This window comes from Eptesicus fuscus, chromosome 5 (genome assembly GCF_027574615.1).
Source record: "Eptesicus fuscus isolate TK198812 chromosome 5, DD_ASM_mEF_20220401, whole genome shotgun sequence".
Classification (NCBI taxonomy): Eukaryota; Metazoa; Chordata; class Mammalia; order Chiroptera; family Vespertilionidae; genus Eptesicus; species Eptesicus fuscus.
In genome coordinates, this window is record NC_072477.1 from 46044847 (window position 1) to 46071218 (window position 26372).

At 39.3% G+C, this 26372-nt stretch overlaps 1 protein-coding gene across 7 annotated transcripts in view; it reads left to right on the forward strand.

Annotated features, from left to right (window-relative positions):
- The first annotated feature begins 2583 nt into the window (after positions 1-2583).
- The window catches only part of CSNK1G1 (casein kinase 1 gamma 1), a 147344-nt gene continuing 123555 nt past the window's right edge, over positions 2584-26372 (forward strand). For all 7 annotated transcript variants that reach the window (XM_054716148.1, XM_054716149.1, XM_054716150.1 and 4 more), the window contains exon 1: positions 2584-2839. The gene's annotated coding sequence lies outside the window, so the exon portion shown is untranslated. The remainder of the gene's footprint in view (positions 2840-26372) is intronic.

Genomic DNA, 26372 nt, shown 5'->3' on the forward strand with positions numbered 1-26372 from the left:
GAGAGAGGGAGAGAGAGCCAGAAACATCGATGAGAGAGAAACATCAATCAGCCACCTCCTGCACACCGCCTACTGGGATTGTGCCCGCAACCAAGGTAAATGACCTTGACCGGAATCGAACCTGGGACCCTTGAGTCCACAGGCCGATGCTCTATCCACTGAGCCAAACCGGCTAGGGCTGTTTTTGTATCTTTTATATTTGGAGATGCCAATGGAACTCTGAGAATATTTAAATATTAATTCTAAGAATATTTAAATATTCATTATTGCATAACAGAGTTATAGTTTGCAAAAATAAACATTAGACACCCTAATTCTTTCTTAAATGATTACAAAGAGCAATAAAAAAATGGGGGGGGGGGAAGCTCTTAAGAACTGAGAAAAGCCCGGAAGTCATATCTACAGGATAAACGTACTGTACTGACTTTGAAGGCTATTTGAGATCTAACCTAGATCTGAAAGCACTGTCTTAATTACAGTTCATATTAAGAATATAGACTCCTGTCCTAGCCGGTTTGGTTCAGTGGATAGAGCATCGGTCTGTGGACTGAAGAGTTCTGGGTTTGATTCCGGTCAAGGGCACATGCCCGGGTTGTGGGCTCGATCCCCAGTAGGGAGTGTGCAAGAGACAGCCAATCAATGATTCTCTCAGCATTGATGTTTCTATCTCTCCCTCTCCCTTCCTCTCTGAAATCAATACAAATATAAAAAGAAAGAAAAAAAGAATATGGACTCCAATAGTACTGCTCACAAAATCCTGTAAGTGTAGTTAAACTCACATAGCTAATTTTAGGTGTGGGTTGTGCTCTTTATCTTTAGAGGCCTCTAAACAATGACTACACTGAAAATGATAGAATAATAGAAGTCATGTGACTATTTAGGAGTCAAGCCAGTTATATACCTACTAGAGGCCCGGTGCACGAAATTCATGCACTGGTTGGGGAGGGGGGGTGTCCCTCAGCCCAGCCTGCACCCTCTCCAATCTGGGATATCCCTCTCACAATCCGAGACTGCTGGCTCCCAACTGCTCACCTGCCTGCCTGCCTGGTCATCCCCTAACCACTACCCTGCCAGCCTGATCGATGCCTAACTGCTCCCCTGCCGGCCTGATTGCCCCCAACTGCCCTTCCCTGCTGGGCTGGTCACCCCTAACTGTCTTCCCCTGCTGGCCATCTGTGGCGGCCATCTTGTGACCACATGGGTGTGGCCATCTTGTGTGAGGGCATGATGGTCAATTTGCATATTACCTCTTTATTATATAGGATGAAAAAGTGACTACTAATAAAACTGTAGGAAGAGAGGATCTAAATAAGTACTGTCATTTCGTCAGGCAATGGGAAAAAATGGTTGTTGGCATAGGAATTTTCATTTCTATATTGGCCTAAACTACCACATTTAATCTTTATTAATTGTACTCAATAAAACATTTCTATAGAACACATTTGCCATAATGTTTAAAAATTTTTATAGACATGTAGTCCACTGTAGTTTTAGATAAGTCATTGTTCATTGGGCTCATAGTTTTCTAATTTAATTTTTAAAAATAAATCTATTGGCAATTAAAATATCAAGTTCTATTTTGTCATGGTAATGTTTTATCACTTGCCACAGCCAGGTTTTTTAAAGCACACTTAATTACTGGATGTCCTCAGATTCTATTTGAATTGTGTGTGTGTGTGTGTGTGTGTGTGTGTGTGTGTGTGTACTTACACATGTATGCATGTCCATGAGAAGGGTTGTAATGTTTCAGGCTTATTAAACAACCTACTACTGACATTTTATTTTTTATTTTTTGTTAATCCTCACCCGAAGATATTTTTCCCATTGATTTTTAGAGAGAGTGGAAGGGAGAGGGAGACACACACACAGAGAAACATCCATGTGAGAGAGACACATGGATTGGTTGCTTCCTGAGAGCTTGCAACTGCAGTATGTACCCTTTGACCTGAATGGAACCCCGGATCCTTCAGTCTGAAGGCGGACACTCTATCCACTGAGCCAAACCCGTTAGGGTGAAAGACAAAACTTACCATTCCTATGAGGGGCTGTCAAAGGAGAATGAAGTGCATGAGAAAACTTTCAACATTGAAGATTTTAAAAGGCCATTTGAAACACAACTGAAAATCCACAAGAGGGAGATGCTTGCTAAACTGCTAGAAAAGAGAATTCCCACAAGGGACGAGAGAGCGAGAGAGAAAGAGAGAGAGAGAGAGAGAGAGAGAGAGAGAGAGCGCAATGGGCTCAGGGTGGGAGGAAGCAGGTGTTCATAGTAGCTCGGGGGTAGGGGTGGAGGCGTGGGCACAGCTTAAGGGAAAAGCAAGCTGGGCTTTGTGACTCTGGCTGTGAAGCGTGCGCTCTAAGACGAGGAGCAGAAGGTAGAAGGGTGTTGTCCAAGAACAGTACACGCTCCCGGCTACCTCCTGATAGCCCCAGAAGAAATGGGGGTGTTTTTGAGGCACTTCCGCTTAGCAACCCCACGCGGTTGCTAAGGAGGGGCAGGAGTGGGGTGACCCGGAAGTGGTTGTGTCAATTTCTCGCTAACTGCTTTAAGTTTGTCCTATCCAGAGCGCCCGGGTGCTGGGCTCCAGGCTGAGGGTGGGGCCAGTGTTAGTGGTTCCGGCTCGGCTCCTGTCGCCCCTCGGCTCCTCGCCTTCCCCCTCCCCTCCCACACCTCTCCTCCCTCGGGTTCCTAGGAAAGAGAGGAGCTACCGCTGTGGGTGGGTGAAGGAGCGCTCGTCGCCTCCGGGAGGGGACCGCGCCTGCCCCTTGTGATCCCCGGAGCACCACCAGACCACGTACTCGCTCCGGCTTCGCCGGGTCCCGGAGGTTGGAGCCTGAGGTGGGTGTGTGTGTGTGTTTGTGGGGACTGGTTGCAGGAGGAGGGGGCGGGGGGGGGGCGGGCCGCGTTCTCCGGGTCGGGAAGGGGGACGCCGAGATCCTGGGTGGGGCGCAGGCCGGCGCTGGTGTCTGTGGAGGGTTGCGGGGGTGGAGAGGAGGGACTGGTGGAAACCGCCGGCGGAGAGTTTCGGGTGGCTGGATGAATGCTGCGGGGGAGGCTCCCCTTTGGATGCAGAAGACTTTTGTCGTTGTGGACGGGGAGTTTGCCACCTGGAGGACTCGCTTTGAAAGGGGGAGCGTTCTCCGGCGCCAGAAGGAGGGCATAGACCTCGGCAGGGTGGTTGGAGCGATCCAAAGCTTCCATTGCCTGCTTTCCCGGTCCACCCCGCTGGGACATAGCCCGGTTTTGAGGTTTTTGGGGATTGTGACTCGGCTGGACACGGTGGGGAGCCGCCCTTGACCGAGCTAAGGCAGAAGAGTGGGTAAGGACACCTCCCTCCACCCAACTTCCGTGTGCGTCCCCCACTTCTTCCTTTATTGCTCTTGTCCCTGCGTCGTACGGGAGCGGTACCCCCCAAGTGGGCGGCATCACAGCGTAAAAGAGAGTGGAACTGGGTTTGTTGCCTCTAAATGATACTTTAAATGTTTGAAAAGTGCTGGAATAACATATTCAACAACGTCTCTCGGTTCTGTATTAAATCGTATAAATTATCCTAGAAAAGTGCAATTCTGAAAAGCACCAAACTATAGGCTAGTCCGGCATAGTCTTGTTTGGTAGATATTGGTGTTTATATAAAAAAAAAATAGACTAGAACCGTATAGAATAGAGGTCTCGGAGAAACATGTTGAGGCAAGCCTTTTCCACCCTCTTTTTTTTTCTTTCTTTTTTTTTTTTTTTTTACCTGCGAGTAAGCCTGCCCTAGTTTAAATGAAGCAGAACGAAGCTCTTCATTTTTATTTCAATCAGTGGACTGGTAAGTACTGTGTGGTGATGTCTTAGAATAGATATGTTCAGAGAGACTGGATTGTCTGCTTTTGAGCCTGTCTCTTAATCTTTTAAGGAGATAATTGTGGTCCAGGGGAAGTTTTGGCTTTGAGGTAGGTAAATCTGGGATTGAACCCAAACTGCCACTGGCTAGTTGTTGATCTTGGGCAAGTCATGGAACTACCAGAGATTTATTTTCTTCATAAATAAAATGAGTTAAAATTCTTACCAGTATTGTAAGGTGGTGATATACTTAAATAATAGCCCACTTTAAATGGAATCACCTTCTAATTGAAAGATGAATTATCATTCATCTTACACAGTCAAGGTAGCCCAGTTTGGTGGAATAAGGCTTGAGATAGGAAGGGAATTGGATAATAATATTTGAAAACATGTATACAACAAGACTTTCAGTGACTTACAGAAATTGATCACAAGTAGCATGAAATTCAGTTATCAGTAGTTTCTTAACTCTTAAAAATAAAGTAGAATATGTGCATTTATTCAAAATACCAATAATGTTTCAAAGGTTTTCTCAGATTTGTGTTGTATATAGTATGGATTGATAAGAAAAACATTTAAGCCCTAGCTGGTTTGGTTCAGGGCATAGAGCAACAGCCTGTGGACTAAAGGGTCCCAGGTTCGATTTCTGTCAAGGGCACATGCCCAGATTTCGGGCTCGATTCCCAGTGGGGGTCGTGCAGGAGACAGCTGATCAATGATTCTCCCTCTCCCTTCCTTTCTGAAATCAATAAAAATCTATTTAAAAATAAAACATTTAAAAAGTAATTTATGCCTTAGCTGATTTGGGCATCCACCCTCAGACTGAAGGGTTCAGGGTTTGATTCAGGTCAAGGGCACATACCTGGGTTGCAGGCTGGATTTTCCCCCTCCCCCTCCCAGATGGGTCAGGTCGTGTTGTGTGCAGGAGGCAATCAATCGATGTCTCTCTCACATCAATGTTTCTCTCTCTGTCCCTCCCTCTCCCACTCTAAGAATCAATGGGAAAATATCCTCGGGTGGGGGATTAACAACAACAACAAAAAAGTAATTTATGTAAATTTCAATTAATATCCCATGTCTCTGAAGAGAATTAAATTGGGGCATAAAATAGTTGTAATTTAAGATTAAAATTAATATCAGTGTCATGACTCATCTTAATTAGATTTAAACTATTAGCAAAATTTACAGAATTCTTATATGTATAATCTGTAAAATAAAGGAAAATGGAATGAATTTCTGCCTTTAAGTCAGTCATGATGATAATATAGAAATAAATCTCAGGAACATGAAGTCTTTATAATTTGTTTCTTTTATAGTTTTAAAATGATAGTTATTTGTAACCTGTTATATGTTATATTATCAGCTAATATAGTTTGCTTTGTGATGTAACATGTAGTCTATACTTTTTAATTTTGTTGTTGTTGTTGTTAATCCTCACCAGAGGATATTTTTCCATTGATTTTTAGAGAGAGTAGAAGGGTGGGGGGAGACACAGAGAGAGAAATATTGATGTGAGAGAGACACATGGATTGGTTGCCTCCTGCATGCGATATGTCCCCCTTGAGTGGAATCAAACCCAGGACCCTTTAGTCTGAGCCAAACCTGTAGGGCTGAACTTTTTAATTTAAAAAAAAATATTTTTATTGATTTCAAGTAGGAAGGAAGAGGGAGAGATAGAAACATCAATGATGAGAGAGAATCATTGATCAGCTGCCTCCTGCACACACACATTGGGGATCGAGCCCGCAAACCCAGGCATGTGCCCTGGTCAGGCAGGAATCGAACCATGACCTCCTAGTTCATAGGTCGATGCTCAACCACTGAGCCATGCTGGCTTGGCTGTACTTTTTACTTTTTAAATGTACTTTATACTCAACAGATAAAAATTGAGTAACTTACTTTAGTAATAGTTGTGTGTAAAAAAAAAATATTAAAAAACTGATAAAAGTCATCAACTATACTGCATGCTCCTTGAGGTAGAAATACTATTTTATCCACCACTGCATCTATATAATAAGCAATAAATATTGGTCATATTGATAAATGGATTGATATATTTAAAATTATTAATAAAGTACCCATACCTTTTTACAAAATATATTTTGTATTGATTTTAGAGAGAGAGGAAGAGAGAGATAGAGAGAAACATCCATCTGCTGCCTCTTACACACCCCTACTGGGGATCAAGTCCAAAACCCAGGCATGTACCCTGACTGGGAATTGAACCAGGGACCTCTTGGTTCATAGGTTGACATTCAGTTACTGAGCTACACCAGCCGGGCTCCATACCTTTTTGGAAAAAAAAGTTGAAGTTGTTTTTGGTGGTTGTAGCTTTTTGTAAGATTATTCCACTTTCTGAATGGCCCTTTAAAGAGTGTAAAGTTTTTAGTGTATCTTTAAGCTTTTAGATGTGTTTTCCTGGATCATTTTTTTCATCTTTTGAATCTAAAATTTGAGGCAGTATTATCTTGCTTTGTTGGTAAAGATATCAGGTGTGCCTATTTTCTACTCTCTTCTCATAAAACTTTCATAAACCATGTATTATAGTATTATAAGAGGATATTAGCTGTTAGAGAAAAAGATCTACCTAAATTATAGGCAACAATAGAGATTGTTAGAGATGATACTTTTCTCAATGACCTTTTCCACTCAAAGTATGTGGCGGTTCCCAGAATCTTTGCAGTTGTCAGTTATGGAATTTGCTTGTCAGGAAATCTAAAAATGACTCCTTTAATATCCATTCCTTGGATGAGCTCAGAAAGCTTTAGGAAAAATTGGGAAGGTTTATATACCATATACTAGAGTCAAATAATGAACAAAGTACATACAGCTAATTTTATTGGTGCTGTCAATCAGGAGTGAAAGTTACTGTGTAAATGTTTTAAAAATGCCAGGCAGTGCTTTACTCAAACCAAATGAGTATTCTTCCAGAGCTTGTTATTTGAAAGCTTCTTTTTTTTTTTTTTTTTGAAATATGATGTGAACTTCTGTAATGAAGATAGTCATTGTATCCAGAAAAAAAGAGCTGATATCATAGACAGATTTTAATATCACCAATCTTGATAGAAAGTGCTTCAGTGGCTTCAGATAAGTGGAAGTAGAGTTTCATGAAAGAACTTCAGAATTTGTGGAATGGTATTTTTTAATATTTATTATTTATTTTTATTTATTTATTTATTTTTAAAAATATATTGATTTTTTACAGAGAGGAAGGGAGAGGGATAGAGAGTCAGAAACATCGATGAGAGAGAAACATCGATCAGCTGCCTCTTCCACACCCCCTACTGGGGATGTGCCCGCAACCAAGGTACATGCCCTTGACCGGAATCGAACCTGGGACCCTTCAGTCTGCAGGCCCACGCTCTATCCACTGAGCCAAACCGGTTAGGGCTACATTTTTAAAAAATTATTATTTTTTAAAAATATATATTTTATTGATTTTTTTCAGAGAGGAAGGGAGAGGGATAGAGAGTTAGAAACATCTATGAGAGAGAAACATCGATCAGCTGTCTCCTGCACACCCCCTACTGGGGATGTGCCCGCAACCAAGGTACATGCCCTTGACCGGAATCGAACCTGGGACCTTTCAGTCCAAAGGCCGACGCACTATCCACGGAGCCAAACCGGTTTCGGCAGGGCTACTTTTATTTATTTCAGAGAGGAAGGAGAGGTAGAGAGAGATAGAAACATCAATGATGAGAGAGAATCATCCATTGGCTACCTCCTGCATGCCCCCTACTGGGGATCGAGCCCACAACCTGGGCATGTGCCCTTGACCAGAATTGAGGACCCTTCATTCCAGCAGGGGCTGGAATGATATATTTTTTAAACATCTAACTTCTCTCTACTCTTTCTGCCTAATATAAAAAATTTAAGAAGCTGGGAGGGAAAAAAATATTAAATTTATTTCAGAATTATCATTTTCTTTTTTATTGATTTTTAGAGGAAAGGGGTAATGAGAGGGAGAGAAAGAAAAAGAAAGAGAAACATTGTTGCTCCACTCATTTATGCATTTATTGGTTGCTTCTTGTATGTGCCCTGTCCTGGGATCTTGTTGGGGATGACGCTTTAACCAACTGAGCTACTTGGCCAGGGCAGAATTACCATTTTCTTTCTTTTCTTCTTTTTTTGGTTAATCCTCACCCGAGAATATTTTTCCATTCATTTTTTTGTGAGAGAGGAGGAGGGGGAGAGAAAGAGAGAAACATTGATGTGAGGGAGACACATGTGTCATCTGTCTCCCGCACACACCGCCACTGGGGCTGGAGAACGAACCCAAAATCAAGGTTTGAGTCCTTGACTGGAAATTGAATCTGTGACCCTTGGGTGTGCAGGCTAACGCCCTAACCACTGGGCATCACCGACTAGAGCAGAATTATCATTTTCAGTTTGGGAGATTTACTTATTTGGAGAGCTAAATTGGATTTTGACATTATTGGGATTGTGTTCAGGATGGACTCAGGAAAAAAAATTAGATGCCATCTGTTTCAGATTTCTTATTCTCTCACCCTTTCATGTTTTGTGGCTTTGAATTCATCAGATTATTTTTCAAAAATAAAAATCCTCTGATTTAGGTTATATAATTTCAGCTATATCAGTGAACACGAGAGTCAAAGAATCTGCATTTTTATACTGTGTTACACAAAGTTCACAGACATTGGTTAAAAGTAATTTTTTTTCAGACTGTGAACATTAGGTAGCATTATATATCTTTGTCATCATTCACTTAATAAACCATTCTTTTCCTTTTCTTTTTAAGATAAATTTCTGTGAGTTTATTTGAGCCAAACTGAGGACATATGCCAAGGAGCAAGATTCCAAATGCTCCTTAGTAAACTATTATTGTCAGTAGTGCTTAACCATAGTCCACTCCTGGTGGAAGTTGCTAAGAAAATGGATTATGGAGATACAGAATAAATAAATTTTTTCCTTTTAAAAAAAATATTTTTTATTGATTTTTTACAGAGAGGGAGAGGGATAGAGAGTTAGAAACATAGATGAGAGAGAATCATCGATCAGCTGCCTCTTGCACACCCCCTACTGGGGATGTGCCCGCAACCAAGGTACATGCCCTTGACCGGAATTGAACCTGGGACCTTTCAGTCCGCAGGCTGACGCTCTATTCACTGAGCCAAACCGGTTTTGGCTAAATTTTTCCCTTTGATATCACAATCAGAAGAGGAGCTTCTGCTGGAGATTTTTTATTTAGTGATAAGTCCACTTAGTCTTTTTTTTTTTTTTTTTTACTGGAATCGAACCTGGGACCCTTGAGTCCGCAGGCCAACGCTCTATCCACTGAGCCAAACCGGTCAGGGCCACTTAGTCTTTTGGTAGTGAGTTTTGCCTTACCTATACCAGTTGCTATACCGTAATAATTCATAGGGCACATTCTTGTCACTTTTCAGTTAGAATCTTAATAAATTTTGAGGTCAGACTTTTCGGTTTACTGAGCTGGAAAAGACCATTACTTGTTCAGGTTACAGTAGTTGACATCTAACATGGACCCTAAAAACCCAGGCATCTTTGAGAAGCTTTAAGTAGAACTGATGTGGTATCACAGAAATGGACTGAAGAGAGAGCCATCCTTTGATTTCAGCAGGAGTATTCTGGTGATACAGGAAAACATATGGACTACCCTGCCTCTACACCACTGTAGTCTGTTAGTTGACTAGAAACCTTGAGTGGGTAGTGTAGTTATGGTAGGACCTGGGGTGTCAGGGATGGGAATTGTTCTTCAATAATAGCTCACCCATCACAATGGAGGCATTGACATACTGGGGAAAGGGATATTCTCTTGGATTTTGCCTTGGCCAGAGAAGCTGGGTGAACAGGTAGCCATTGCCCTTGCCATCAAAAAGAACTTGGTGCAACACCTCTCGGTGCTGGTAAGCCTATCAAAATGCTACAGTTTGATGTCTCCATCAAAATGCCACATAAATTTCTAGGGAACAAAGCATTGAAACTAAATTGATTTCTGTAGCTTATACATTCTAACTTTTTTTTAAAAAATAGTTTTTATTGATTTTAGAGAGAGAGGAAGGAAGAGAGGGAGAGGGTAAGAAACATTGATGAGAGAGAAACATCAACATCAAATGGATGCCTCTTGCACGCCCCCTACTGGGGATTGAGCCCCCCAACCCGGGCATGTGCCCTGACCAGGAATCAAATCAGTAATCTCTTGGTTCATGGGCCAATGCTTAACCACTGAGCCAAACTGGCCAGGCCATTCTAACTTTAACCTACAAAAAGGGGTGTTGAGGACTAGAGCCTCTGAATGGAAGTACCATACCTTTACATCCCTCTTGATAAATTTATAACTATAATTTGTTGGCATTAATGAATGATGTGAAAATGTTTTAAGTTTTGTGTGTTTGTGTGTGTGCTTGAGTGTCCGTGATAGTCACCAGATCTCATTAGTTCTTCAGGCTCAATTGCTAACCATGACTGATCAAGCAGCTTCCCAGCTGGATATCTTCTCCATTTCCTAGCTGTCACTCTCTGATGTAGGTGTTAGTGAGCAAGGGATATGACCAATATGGCCAATGCCAAGAAAAAGGCAAGGGGATTAAAGTTAAAATATTTTTATTTAAATTAAAATTAAAATTTGATTTTATTTAAAGTCAATTTCTTTTTTCACTGACTAGAATTTTTATAAATTCTAGCTTTTGAGATTGTGGATACCCAATTTTAAAAAATCGACCTTTTTTTTTTAAAAAAAAATAGAACAGTTTTAGAAATATGGAATAATTGAGCAGGTAGAGTTCCATATTTCTCATATCTACATATCTTCCCCATTTCCTCTATTAGTAACATATTAGTGTAGTACATTAGTTACCATTAATGAACCAATATTGCCTATTTTGATACATATTATTAACTATAATCTATAGTTTTCATTAAGGTTCACTCTTTGTGTTGTATAATGCTGTGGGTTTTAACAAATGCATAGTAACATTTTCCATAATACAATGTCATACTGAATAATTTTACCACCCTAAAAATTCTGTTTTACCTATTCATCCCTCCTCGCCTTCCCCCAGAATCCTTGGCAACCACTGACCTTTCTACTCTCTCTGTATAGTTTTGCCTTTTCCAAAATTTCATAGAATTGGAATCATATAGTCTGCAGCCTTTTTAGACTGGTTTCTTTCAGTTAACAATATGCTTTTAAGTTTCTTCTATGTCTTTTTGTGGCTTGATAGCTCATTTTCTTTTATTGCTGAATAATTTTCCATTATATGGATATACCACAGTTGTTTATTCCTTCACCTATTGAAGGACATATTGACTCTTCTATTTTTTTGGCCATTATGAATAAAGCTGCTATAAACATGCATGTGCAGGGTTTTATGTAGACCTATGCTTTCAGCTCCTTTGAGTAATACCTAGCAGTGTGATTGCAAAATCTTATGGTAAGACAATGTTTAATTTTGTAGGAAACTGCCAAACTGTCTTCCAAAGTATTTATACCATTTTGCATTCCCATCAGCAATGAATGAGCATTCCTGTTGCTCACATCCTTGCCATTATTTGGTATTATCAGTTTTAGGTACTTTAGCCATTCTACTAGGTTTTTTAATTTGCAATACCATAATGACATACAATGCTGAGTACCTTTTCATATGCTTATTTGCCATCATCTATATATCTTTGGTGAGGCGTCTGTTCAGATCTTTTGCCCCTTATTAAATTGGGTTGTTTTCTTGTTATTGAATTTTAAATGTTTTTTGTATATTTTGGATACAAATCCTTCATCGGATATGTGTTTTGCAAATACTTCCAATTTGTGGCTTGTCTTTATTCTCTTAACAATGACTTTCATAGTACAAATGTTTTTAACTTTAATGAATTTAACAAGTTTTGCCCAGCCAGTGTGTCTCAGTGGTTAAGTGCCACCCAGGAACCAAGAAGTCGAAGTTCGATTCCTGGTCAGAGCACATGCCTGGGTTGTGGGCTCCATCCCCGGAAGGGGCGTGCAGGAGGTAGCTGATCCATGATGTTTCTCTCTCATCAATGTTTCTATCTCTTTATCCCTTTCCCTTCTTCTTTCTCTAAAAATCAATGAAAACATATTTTAAAAGAAATACACACACACACACACACACGTATATACTTACCAAGTTTTTCTTTCATTGAGCATACTTTGGTGTTGTATCAAAAACCTCATTGCCGAGAGATCAACCAAAGGACTTGTATGCATGCATATAAGCCTAACCATTGGTCACGGACAACAGGGGGGTGGGGGTATAACGTGGGGAGGGGTTTGGGATGGGAATGGGGGGATGAGGACAATTATGTGATACCATAATCAATAAAGAAATTTTTAAAAATAAAAAATAAAATAAAATAAAATACCAATTCCCAATTTAAAAAAAAACAAAAACCCTCTTTGCCAAACCCAAGATCACATAGATTTTTTTCTAACATTATCTTCAAGAATTTTCATAGTTTTGCATGTTACATTGAGTTCTAAGATACATTTTGAGTTAATTTTTGTGAAAGTTTTAAGGAGTGTGTCTTTCTGTGCACAAGGATGTTCAATTGTTTTATAAAAATATTTTCTACTCCAAAAATGTTAATGTGGTATTTGAAAAAAGGCTGTGTGTGTGTGTGTTTTAGAATAGTTTTGGGTTCACAGCAAAATTGAAAGGAAGGTACAGAGATTTCCTGTATACCCTCTGTTGCCATACAGTACATGTATAGCTCTCCCCTTCCTTCCTTCCTTCCTTCCTTCCTTCCTTCCTTCCTTCCTTCCTTCCTTCCTTCCTTCCTTCCTTCCTTCCTTCCTTCCTTCTTTTTGAAACATTTTAAATTGATTTTTAGAGAGAGAGGAAGGGAGAGGGGGAAAAAGAGAGACATCAGTGTGCAAGCACAATATCAGTCGGCTGCCTCCTGCATGCCCCCCACTGGGGATTGAGCCCCCAACCTGGGCATGGTGCCCTGACTAGGAACTGAACCAGTGACTTCTTGGTTTATGGGTCAACGCTCAAGCTCAACCACTGAGCCACGTCGGCCGGGCCCAGGCATTTTTTTAAAAAGAAACTAAAATGAATAAAATAATTTGTGGCTGGTTTTGAAAAGAGATTTTCCTAACATTCTTAGATGTAGTTAGAAACATTATTTAGAGTCTTGAGTTTCCCTTTCAAAAAGATTGATATTAGGTCATTAAGTGTTAACTGATAGGTGCCTAATTCTTTGAGATTAGGAAGTGTGAGCTAAATGTGGTACCGACCATATGACAGTAGCAGGTGGTAAAGGCGATCTAAATTCAGAATTTTTGAACCATCACTAAAGTTAAGGTCCTTTGCCACTTGCATTTTATTGTCACTCATGGTTTCAGCTGTACAGATTTCTTGGCCAGAGCTCCAGTGTTTGCTTATTACACTTGTAAGAAGCACTCCAGAAGCTTGAGCTGGCAAAGGTTTAGTAGGAAGAGTATGTGGGTACTGCTGTAGTTGCCTGATTATTTCCAATTTTGATTCAGAGTGGGAATATCTATTATAATGGCAATAAAGTGCTGTCTTGATACATTATTTCTTACATAGCCTAAGTAGTAATTATTAACTAGAATCCACTTTCAGTTGGCTTTATCACTGTCCTGTCCTGGACTTATAGGGACACCCTTTGTTATTCCAGAATATCTTTTTAAAAAAATATATATTTTTGTTGATTTCAAAGAGGAAAGGAGAGGGAGAGGGAGATAGAAACATCAATGATAAGAGAGAACATCATTGATCGGCTGCCTTTTGCACTCCCCCTACTGGGGATCAAGCCTGCAATCCGGGCATGTGCCCTTAACAGGAATCGAACCCAGGACCCTTCAGTCCGCAGGCCTTCTATCCATTGAGCCAAACCAGCTAGGGCTTAACCTTAACTTGTATTGTGACATCCAAATATTCTGGTCATCTAGGGTATGATGTAAAAATTGTTTAGTAGCTCCATGTTTGGTGGATTATGTTTGCTTTTTTCACCTAGTTAAATAACACACAGGAACAATCTGTTTCTGTGAAAGCACTTAGGTTTTCTAGAGATAGATGTTCTCCATATCAATCAATACATAAGCTCACTTTGTCTTTAATGGGATCCATCTGGTTAATGATTACATTTCTTGAGTTTCATAGGTTATGGATTCATAAAGCTAAAAGAAAACAACGGAGATGGTCTAGTTAGATTCTTTCATTTTACAGTTGAGACTACTTAAAAATGCAGAGGCTAAGTGACTTGCTCAAGATTATATACTTAATGTTAGATTGGACCCCATGGCTTCTGAATATCAGTCCTATTTGTGATATAATACATTAATTGGTTCAATTTAGTTAATGAAAAAATTATGATTTTATAAGAAGTAAATTTTCCAGGAAACTTAATTGGACTATTAAACTACTACAGTATTAGAATTCAGATATTTGGTTGAATTTCCTAGTTAATTTCTGAAGTGTTAAGTGAGTTGTTTTTTTCTTGAAGTACCAAGTGTCACTGGATTTTTAGTTAAGGGCAAATTTACTTTTCACATTCTAGATAGAAATTGGCCAATTTAAAAATAATGAAGATACGATAGCCTATATTTAGCAAGCACACATTTGACTGCATTAAAATGAATCTTAATGTATTTTTTTTTGCATAGTGGAGATAATCTGTTAATATTTAATGTCATAAAGCACCAATGGATTCTGCTTTATGTGGTGAAGTATTTATAAAACTAGAGTGGAGTGTTATATAAAAACTAAAAGTGGGGATTAATTTAATATGCATCTGGTGAATTCAGGGCTTGAAGGATACACATCTGTTGAGAAAACAAGTCAGGGCTTTCAATATGTGGGCTTTGATTCTCTTTAACTGTTTTTGAAACAGTCTTAATAGGTTTAGAAAAGGCCATTTGCTCTAAGGAAGCAACTGTGAACCATTTATGATGCTATTAATAATTTTATTATTTTTCACAGCATTTTGATACATTAGTATTTTTCTTTCCAATTTATTTATTGGGGCAGGAAGGAGTTAAATGACTCACCATAACACAATTAGTTTGTTGCAAAACAGTATTTAAAAAGAGGGAGTGTAGTTTTCTGAATTGGATAGATTAGAAATATTTTAAAGCTCTGAATTTTATTTTGAATCCACAATCCATGAAGAAATAATCACAGAGCTCCTACTATGTATTCATCACAATACTAGTGCTGTAAGAATGTAGAAATGGAAGATATGATCACAGATCAAGTTGGAGAAATAAGACTTAAAATGAAAGTTATAGAGTAGTACAATCTGTTAAGTAACTTCTTTTAAACTTGGTAATATGATCTGGGAACACTAGGAATTTAGAGGGGAGAAAATTCAATGAGTGGTCATAATTCTTTTGGGAAACAGATTGAAGGAAGGTAAAGTGGTGGATCTCAACTCTGCCTGCCCATCAGAGTAAAATGGGGAAACTTTCCCCAGGATCAGTTTAATCAGAATCCGACAGGTGGTGCAACCATAGTTTTTAAAAGTGTTCTCAGGTGCCGAAACCGGTTTGGCTCAGTGGATAGAGCATCGGCCTGCGGACTCCAGGGTCCCAGGTTCGATTCCGGTCAAGGGCATGTACCTTGGTTGCGGGCACATCCCCAGTAGGGGGTGTGCAAGAGGCAGCTGATCGATGTTTCTAACTCTCTATCCCTCTCTCTTCCTCTCTGTAAAAAATCAATAAAATATATTTTAAAAAGAAAAAAAATAAAGTGTTCTCAGGTGATTGTAATGTAAGGCAGTGTTGAGAACTACAGTCTTAAAGGATGGGTATGATTTGGGTAGGCAAGAAAGTGTTTTGGGGCAGCAAAGTTAAGCAGGGAGGAAGAATTGGGCACAGCTCGTGAAAAGATGAATCCAATAAAAGAATTATGTGTTGGTTAGGCCCTAACCGTTAGGGAATAGGGAGAAATAAGTTTAAGGAGACAAGAATGGGGTCATTTTGGAGATGTATTGTAAATATAGGTTTTGAGGCCTGCTTCAGGCTCCGGAATTGGATATTCTAGAGGTAGCGTACAACAATCTGTTTTAACAGGCACCCCAGGTGATTACAGTGTACACTAAAGTTTGAGAATAGCTCTTACTACAGGGTAATGGAAGTCAGGCAGAGGGCCTGGCCAGTGTGGCTTGGTTGGTTGGAGTGTAGTCCTGTGCACCAAAGGGTCACGGGTTCAATACGCAGTCGCTGTGCATCTGGGAGGCAACTGATGGATGTGTCTTTTTTTTTCTCCCTCTCTAAAAATCAATGGAAGCATATCCTCGGATGATGATTAAAGAAAGAAAAGAGTCAGTCAGAGGAAGTTAGATTTGATATTGTAATAAGTAGGGGGACCCACTGAAGGTTTTTAAAGCTGGGGAGTAACAGGATGTATTTGTATGTATAAAAGGTAAATCTGATTATGATGTGCAGAATCCTTTGGACTACTAAAAGATAGAAATGAAGGAAGCCATTTCTTATAAAATTGCCATTTCTTGGAACTGTCTTGTAAAAGTGGTTGTGAGAAATAACCAGTGGAAATTTTTGTATTGTGTTTTTTAGGTATAAAGTTCTTGTGATACCATATCTATGAAGTGACTTGTGATTAGCTGTTTCTGTGTTTTATCCTTTCACTCATGGTGACTAAATTAGAACCAACTCATCCAGCTTTTAAAAAATCCCTTGTAGCCCAGAGGCATGACTCAGTGGTTGTGTGTTGAACTATGAACCAGGAGGTCACAGTTCAATTCCCAGTCAGGGCACATGCCTGAGTTGTGGGCTTGATCCCCCAGTGTAGGGCATGCAGGAGGAGACTGTGCAGTGATTCTCATCATTGATGTTTCTATTTCTCTTCCTCTCCCTTCCTCTCTGAAGTCAATAAAAATATGTTTTAAAAAAGTAACTTGTAGATTTTAGAATAAATAAGTCAATGATTAAATTATGCCTGAGAAGCTTTCTATAATGGCAGTCATTGCTGACATTATAGAAAATGTCTTAACCCTTTGCACTCGCTTGCTTTTTTCTCGATTCCTTTATTCTAATGCTAACCGTGTCGAGTCACACTTGACATCCGAGTGCAAAAGGTTAAGAAAGTTTAAGAAATATTTCATTGTTATTTTTTTAACAGGCACTCCAGGTGATTATAATGTACGATGTTTTAGTTGAGAAGCAATAAGTAGTAAGCATGCTTGGGTAATTGTTTTCAGATGTTATCAATTCTGTTCTAGCATTCTCTTATTTATTGGGTAAAATTCACACATCATAAAATTAATCAGTTTAAAGTGCACAGTTTGGTGGTATTTGGTACATATGTTATGCAACCAAAACCTTTATGTAGTTCTAAAACATTTTATTATCCCAAAAGGAAAAACCCCAAACATATTAAGCAATTCCTTCTTCACAGCCCCTGGAAATCTGCTTTCTATATCTATGAATTTACCTATTCTGGATATCTATACTAATAAAAGGGTAATATGCTAATTAGACTGGGTTGACCGGCCATCTTCCGGATGTCTGACTTCCTTCCGGACAAAGCCATGGTGGTGGGGGCCGAGGCAGAGAGGGCAGTTGGGGGCAAGATCAGGCCGGCAGGGAGGGCCATTGAGGGCGAGATCAGGCTGGCAGCGGAGGGCAGTTGGGGGCGAGATCAGCCTGGCAGGGGAGGGCAGTTGGGTTCGATATCAGGCCAGCAGGGGAGGGCAGTTTGGGGCGAGATCAGGCCAGCAGGGGAGGGCAGTTAGGGGCGATCAGGCAGGCAGGCAGGTAGGCAGGTGAGCGATTAGGAGCCAGCGGTCCCAGATTGTGAGAGGGATATCCGACTGCCGGTTTAGGCCCGATCCCACCGGCAGTTAGACATCCCTTGAGGGTCCCTGATTGGAGATGGTACAGGCTGGGCTGAGGAACCCCCCACCCCCCCATCTGTGCATGAATTTCGTGCACCGGGCCACTAGTTTCATATAATTGGAATCCTATCTAATAAAAGAGTAATATGCAAATTGACCATCACTCCACCACACAAGATGGCTGCCCCTATGTGGTCAAAGATCCTGCCCCCATGTGGACACAAGATGGCCCCCATAAGATGGCCAGCAGGAGAGGGCAGTTGGGAGGGACCAGGCCTGCAAGGGAGGGCAGTTGGGGGCAATAAGGCCAGCAGGGGAGGGCAGTTGGGAGGGACCAGGCCTGCAAGGGAGGGCAGTTGGGGGCAATCAAGCCTGCAGGGGAGGGCAGTTGGGGGGGACCAGGCCTACAGAGGAGGGAAGTTGGGGGCGACCAGGCCTGCAGGGAAGGGCAGTTGGGGGAGACCCAGGCCTGCAGGGGAGAGCAGTTGCGGGGGGCCAAGCCTGCAGGGGAAGGCAGTTGCGGGGGGGACCAGAACTGCAGGGGAGGGCAGTTAGGGGCAATCAGGCTGGCAGGGGAGCAGTTAGGCATCAATCAGGCTGTCAGGGGAGTAGTTAGGGGTGATCAGGCTGGCAGGCAGAAGCAGTTAGGGGCAATCAGGAAGGCAGGCAGGCAGGCGAACAGTTGGGAGCCAGCAGTCCTGGATTGTGAGAGGGATGTCCGACTGCCTGTTTAGGCCCGATCCCGGTAGGGCAGTTGGACATCCCTCGAGGGGTCCCATATTGGAGACGGTGCAGGCTGGGCTGAGGGACACACATCCACGTGCACGAGTTTCGTGCACCGGGCCTCTAGTCATATAATAAGCGCCCTTTTGTGTTTGCTTTTTTTTGTGTGTATGTGTGTCTGCTTTTTTTCACTTGGCATAATATTTTTAGGAATGGAATTGCTGGGTCATATGATAGTTGTACATTTTACTTTTTAGGGAACTGCCAACCATTTTCCACAGTAGCTGAACCATTTTACATTTTCACCAGCAGTGTTCAAGGGTTCAAATTTCTTTATGTCCTCACCAATATTTGTTATTTTGTGCCTTTTTTTTAAAACATCAAATGAAATGACCCATTAAAAAGCAAAGAGATATGGAATAAGTGCCAAAGTTAACCTCACATATTGGACAGTAGTCCCCTAGAAAGTAGCCTTGCTCAATTGAGAAAAGACCTAAGCGACAAGAGTAGCTCTCTGGAAAGTTGAAATTGATTTTACCAACAGCTTGAATGCCAGAACAGCAGAATATACCTTTGAAGGCAGGAGGCAAAATAATAGTAGTCTGTGAATTGTCTCTTCTTCTGTGAACCCATAAACTGCCGCAGATCAACAGAAAAGGAGCTCAATGAGAAGACTTTTAAAAAAATACTACAGCTGTCCTAGTGGGTGTGTGGTATCTCCTAACCTTGCTTTGCATTTCCCTAATGAAGCATCTTTTCTTGTGCTTATTGGCCATTTTATAGATTTTTTTTAATGAAATGTTTGTTCAAGTCCTTTGCCCACTCTTTTTGGTAGAGATTTTTCACTTTATTTGTTTATAATTTGTCCAGTTTCACATTAAATGTAGCTCTCTACCTTAAGCTGCTGTATTTCCCAAGTGATTACTGCACAGATTCACACAATGGTTCCTACTCTTTCTATACTTGCTTAAAAAAAAAAATAGTGGTAAAATATAACAAAATTTACCCTTTAATGATTTTAAGTATATATGTATAATACAACACAGTATTCTGTGGCCTTTGGATATCATGTACATTTGGCAGCTAGCTAAAAAATAAAATTTATATAAAAATAAATTAGTACAGTTTTAACCACATTAATTGTATTAATTTCTTTTTTAATATGTCAAGAAAAATGTTTTTAAAAATAATATTACCAAAACTGTACTTACATAGTATAATATCACAAAAGTTGTAGGACATATTTAAAATCTGCAAATAACAGGATTACTTCTATTATATTCTAAAATATTTTTTTTCCTCTGGCTCTATTTTTGTTCATTTATATTGTTCATTATATTCCACAAATAAGTGAGATCATGTGATATTTTATCTTTCTCTGACTGGCTTATTTTGTTTAGCATAATTCTCTCCAGGTCCATCCATGCTGTTGGAAATGGTAAGAGTTCCTTCTTTTTAATAGCAACATAGTATTCCATTGTGTAGATATATCACCGTTTTTTAATCCACTCATCTGATGGGCACTTAGGCTATTTCCAAATTATAGCTACTAATATTATAATTACGCTGCTATGAACATAGGGGTGCATATATCCTTTCTGATTGGTGTTTCTGATTTCTTGGGGTATATTCATAGAAGTGGGATTACTGGGTCAAATGGGAGTTCCATTTTTAATTTTTTGAGGAAACTCCATACTTTACCACAATGGCTGCACCAGTCTGCATTCCCACCAGCAGTGCAAGAGGGTTCCTTTTTCTCCACATCCTCACCAGCACTTGTCCTTTGTTGATTTGTTGATGATAGCCATTCTGACAGGTGTGAGATGGTACCTCATTGTTGTTTTGATTTGCATCTTGGATGATTAGTGACTTTGAGCATGTTTCCTATGTCTCTTGGCCTTCTGTATGTCTTCTTTTGAAAAGTGTCTATTTAGGTCCTTTGCCCATTTTTGATTGGATTGTTTATCTTCCTTTTGTTCAGTTTTATGAGTTCCCTGTAAATTTTGAAGATTAAACCTTTATCGGAGATAACATTGGCAAATACGTTCTCCCATGCAGTGGGCTTTCTTGTTTTGTTGATGGTTTCTTTTGCTGTGCAGAAGCTTTTTATTTTGATGTAGTCCCATTTGTTTATTTTTTCCTTAGTTTCCATTGTCCTAGGAGCTGTTTCAATAAAGATATTGCTATGACATATGTCTTCTATTTTGCTACCTATGGATTCTTCTAAGATTTTTATGGTTTCCCGTCTTATGTTTAAGTCCTCTATCCATTTTGAGTTTATTTTTGTGTATGGTATAAGTTGGTGATCTAGTTTCATTTTTTTGCATGTATCTGTCCAATTTTCCCAACACCATTTATTGAAGAGACTTGTCTTGACTCCATTATATGATCTTGCCTTCTTTGCAAATACTAATTGACCATAATGGCTTGGGCCGATTTCTGGGTTCTCTGTTCAGTTCCTTTTGTCTATATGTTTGTTCTTGTGTCAGTACCAGGCAGTTTTGAGAACCATGGCTTGGTAATATAGCTTGATATCTGTAATTGTGATCCCTCCAACTTCATTCTTCTTTATCAGGATTGCTATGGCTATTCAGGGACTTTTCCATATGAATTTTTGGAGAGTTTGTTCTACGTCTGTGAAATATGCAGTTGGTATCTTAATGGGGATCGCATTGAATCTATAGATTGCTTTGGGTAGTATGGACATTTTAATGATGTTGATTCTACCAATCCATGAACATAGTATATTCTTCCATTTGTTTGTGTCTTCCTCTATCTCTTTTTGCAATGTCCTGTAGTTTTCTGAGTTCAGGTCTTTTACCTCCTTAGTTAAGTTTATTCCTAGATATCTTAATTTTCTTGGTGTAATGGTAAATGGGATTTATTTTATTTTTTTAGTTTCTCTTTCTGTGGGTTCATTATTGGTGTATAAAAAAAGCCATAGAGCCCTAACTGGTTTGGCTCAGTGGATAGAGCGTTGGCCTGCGGACTGAAAGGTCCCAGGTTTGATTCCGGTCAAGGGTATGTACCCTGGTTGCGGGCACATCCCCAGTGGGAGGTGTGCAGGAGGCAGCTGATCGATGTTTCTCTCTCATCGATTTTTCTAACTCTCTATCCCTCTCACTTCCTCTCTGTAAAAAATCAGTAAAATATAATTTTAAAAAAGCCATAGATTTCTGTGTGTTAATTTTGTATCCTGCTACATTGCCAAATTCATTTAAGTATAGTAGTTTTTTGATGGAGTCTTTAGGGTTTTCTATGTACAACATTATGTTATCTGCGAATAATGACAGTTTTACCTCTTCTTTTCCAATTTGGATGCTTTTTATTTCTTCTTCTTGTCTGATTGCTATGGCTAGCACTTCCAGTACTATGTGGAACAGGAGTGGTGAAAGTGGGCATCCCTGTCTTGTTCCCGTTCTTAGGGGAAATGGTTTTAGTTTTTGCCATTGAGTATGGTGTTGGCTGTAGGTTTGTCATATATGGCCTTTATCATGTTGGGATATGCTCCCTCTATTCCCACTTTGCTGAGAGTTTTTATAAAAACTGGGTGTTACATTGTGTTGAATGCTTTCTCTGCGTCTACTGATATTATCATGTGAAATTTGTCTTTCAATTTTTTTTATGTGATGTATCACGTTTATCATTTTGCAAATATTGTACCAGCCTGGCATCCCTGGAATAAATCCCACTTGATCGTGGTGTATGATCTTTTTAATATATTGCTGGATGTGATTTGCTAATATTTTGTTGAGGATTTTAGCATCTATGTTCATCAGGGATATTGGCCTGTAATTCTCTTTCTTTGTAGTGTCTTTATCTGATTTTGGAATTAGGATAATGCTGGCCTCATAAAACGAGTTTGGAAGTGTTCCTTCCTCTTGGATTTTCTGAAATAGTTTGAGGAGGATAGGTGTTAGTTTTTCTTTGAATGCTTGGTAAAACCCCCCATGTGAAGCCATCCAGTCTGGGTGGACTGGTGGGAATTTTTTTTATTACTGCACTATTTCATCAATTATTATTGGCCTATTCAGGTTTTTGGATTCCTTCTGATTCAGTTTTGGGTGATTATATTTTTCTAGGAATTTGTCTGTTTCATCCACATTGTCCAGCTTGTTGGCATATAGTTGTTCATAGTATATACTTACAATGCTTTGTATTTTTTTGGTGTCAGTTGTTACTCTCTACTTTCATTTCTGATTTTATTTATTTGTGTCCTCTCTCTTTGTTTCTTGATGAGTCTGGCTAACGTTTTATCAATTTTGTTTATCCTTTCAAAGAACCAGCTCTTGGTTTCATTGGTTTTTTTTTGGGAGGGGGTGGTATTGTTTTTTAAGTCTCTATGTTATTTATTTCTGCTCTAATTTTCATTATTATTTTCTTTCTGCTTACTCTGGGCTCTTCTTTTTGTTCTCTTGGTCGTTCTTTAAGTTGTTAAGCTTAAATAGTTTATTGCTGGTTTTTCTTGTCTTTTGATGTATGCCTGTAGTGCTATGAATTTCCCTCTCAGGACTGCTTTTGCTGTGTCCCTGAGATTTTGGGTTGTTGTGTGTACATTTTTTTTTCCTCAGAAAGTTTTTCTTTCTTTCTTGATCTCGTTGGTACCCCATTCACTGTTTAATAACATGCTATTTAGCCTCCATGTGTTTGAATGTTTTAGAGTGTTTTTACTGTCATTGATTTCTAATTTCATTCCACTGTGATCTGAAAAGATGTTTGATATGATTTCAATCTTCTTGAACTTGTAGAGACTTGTTTTGTGTCCTAACATGTGGTCTATCTTTGTGAATGATTCTTGTGGAATGTATATTCTGCTTCATTGGGATGATACGTTCTATAAATGTCAATTAAATCCATCTGACCCAGTGTGTCTTTTAGAGTCTCTGTTTCCTTGTTAAGTTTGTCTGGAATATCTATCCAGGGAACTCAGAGGGGTGTTAAAGTCACCTACTATGGCTGTATTGTTGTCGATCTCTCCGTTGAAGTCCTCTAGAAGTTTTTTTTATTTATTTAGGTGCTCCTATATTGGGTGCATATATGTTTACCAGGATTTTATCCTCTCGTTGGATCTGTCCCTTTAGCATTATGTAGTGACCTTTGTTGTCTCTTGTGATGGCATTCATTTTAATGTCTATTTTGTCGGATATGAGTATTGCTACCCCAGCTTTTTTTTTCTTTTCCATTTGCATGGGAAAATTTTTTCCATCCTTTCACTCTCATCCTGTGTGTGTTTTTTGTTTTGAGGTGGGTCTCTTGTAGACAGCATATAGTTGGGTCATGTTGTTGTATCCATTCAGCTACCCTATGCCTTTTGATTGGAGCATTTAATACATTTACATTTAGTGTTATTATTAATACATTTACATTTAGAGCAATTATTTATTGCCATTTTAATCTTGTATGGCTAGGTTTCTCTCTGTTGTCTTCTCATTACAGCAGTCCCTTTAGCATTCCTTGTAATGCTGGCTTAGAGGTGATGTACTCCTTTAGCCTTTCTTTGTCTGGGAAGCTCTTTATTTGACCGTCTATTTTGAATGATAGCCTTGCTGGATATAATAATCTTGGTCTCAGATTCTTGTTTTGCATTACCTTGAGTACTTCCTGCCATTCCTTTCTGGCCTGTAGGGTTTCTGATGAGAAATCAGGTGTCAGCTTTATGGGAACTCCTTTATAGGTAACAGGTTTTGTTTCTCTTGCTGCCTTTAAGATTCTCTTTGTCTTTAATATTTGGCATTTTAATTATGATGTGTCTGGGTGTGGGCCTGTTTAGGTTCTTCTTGCTGGGGGTTCTCTGTGCCTCCTGAACTTGTGTGACTTTTTTATCAGGTTAGGGAAGTTTTCTGCCATTATTTCTTCAAACACATTCTCTATTACTTTCTTTCTGCCCCTCTGGCACACCTGCTATTCTAATATTGTTACATTTCACGTCCCACAGTTCCCTTAAGCTGTCTTCATGTTTTTTAATTGTTGTTTTTTTTGTTGTTGTTGTTGTTCTCTGATTGAGTGATATTTTCAATTCTGTCTTCTAATTCATTGATTCAATTCTCAGCTTCCCCTAATCTGCTGTGTATGCTTTCCAATGTGTTCTTTATTTGTGTTACTAAAGGCCCGGTGCACGAAATTTGTGCATGGGGGAGGGGGTGTCCCTCAGCCCAGCCTGCACCCTCTTCAATCCTGGGACCCCTTAAGGGATGTCCAACCACCTGTTTAGGCCCGATCCCACTGGTGTTCATAGGTGACACTTTAATTATAGACTTTTCTTGTTTATTTATATTAAGGATGTCAATAGACTCCTAATTAGAAATTATTTTTATTAACTTGGTTTATTGTTTGTATTTGAACACAAAATAGCATTTCTTTTTCCTTTAACCCTTTGCACTCGCTTGCTTTTTTCCTCTCGATTCCTTTATTCTACTCGGGATTTAATTTTTTAAATATCCCAGATTTTACAAAGCATGGCAGTAGAATAAAAAACTGGAGTTTCTTTTCATAAAAACTTATTTATTTGGATTTTTTAATATTTCAAATTATTGATACATTCAAAGAGTAATTTTAATCTCTATAATTTTTCATGGTGTGATATTTTTTGAAACATTCACCCACATGAAGACCTGGTTTACATTCACATGTTTCGCAAATATAAATCGTCTCTCTTCTTCCTCCTTTGATTTTTCCGTGAGAACAAACAACACAATCTTTGTGTTTTTTGTTAGGGTGAGGTGTGATTATATGGAGCTTTCCATCTTAACGTTGCTCTAAGTTAGTGGATAATAATCTACCCCTGGAAGTTAGTGTACTGGTCTAACCTTTTTCACATGACTGATGTGTCTTAGAAACAAATAGCCTTTGAAGATGCCATTGGTGAAGCTTAGGTGGTGGCATCAGTTGAGAAGGCATTTACATTTTACTTGTCCTTTCATGCTAATGAAAACAAGAAAAGATACTGGAAAAATAGACAAAAAAATCCCCCTTCCCCCCACAGTCAAACTATGTGTCGAGTGTGGCTCGACATACGAGCTGCTACCGATGCTAACCGTGTCGAGTCATACTCGACATCCGAGTGCAAAAGGTTAATATTTTTAAATTTCTGTATTAAAATTTATAAGTTAAAGATATTGGGCTGATCATGAAACTAGTCTGCCCTTTCTAAAATGCAAAGTACTTTCTTATGAATTAAAGAGCAATGACCATTTTCAGTACACAAATCACATGTCTTTTACCCACTGCTCCTGGATTAGCTCTATTTTCCCTAATTAGGAAATGAAATGACTTTTCTTTATCCAGTCATAGTTTTACGCCTATAGGAACTCTTGCAGTTTTATTTCTCTAGAAACTTCTTATATGCACAACTGCAAACTCAGGTGTAAATTGGGAAGTTTGTATTCTAAAGTCTGAGTCCTAAAACCCCTATACTTAAGAGTATACTTCTGAAGCTTCCAGGAGCATAGTCACCTGACTTTATTGTCACCTAACTTTACTTAGTTTGCTTATAGCTCATAGGAAGTCAAAGAAGCAGATTGTAAGGAACCAGAGAAGGAAGGTGCTGCTGGAGCTGAACACACCAGCTATAGGAAGAGATTTTTTGACACATAAGAAAAAAATAATAGTCTTAAAACTACTATAAAAATCTAATGGCCTGGGGCCATTTAGTATAGTAACATTTGGAAATACACAGTCATTAGAGCTAAATTACATACCGTATTTTCCGGCGTATAAGACGACTTTTTAACCCAGGAAAATCTCAAAAGTCGGGGGTCTTATACGCAGGAAAATACGGTATTTGGGTTTTAAGCAATCTGATATACATTGTCAGAGATTTTTCTAACCTACCGTATTTTCTGACGTATAAGACCCCCGACTTTTGAGAAGATTTTCCTGGGTTAAAAAGTCATCTTATACGCTGGAAAGTACGGTAATTTTTCAAAGGAATTTACATCGGTTGTCCTTGATCATCAAAAAGGTTAAATTCAGCCTTAGATGGTTTGGCTCAGTGGATAGAGTGTTGGCA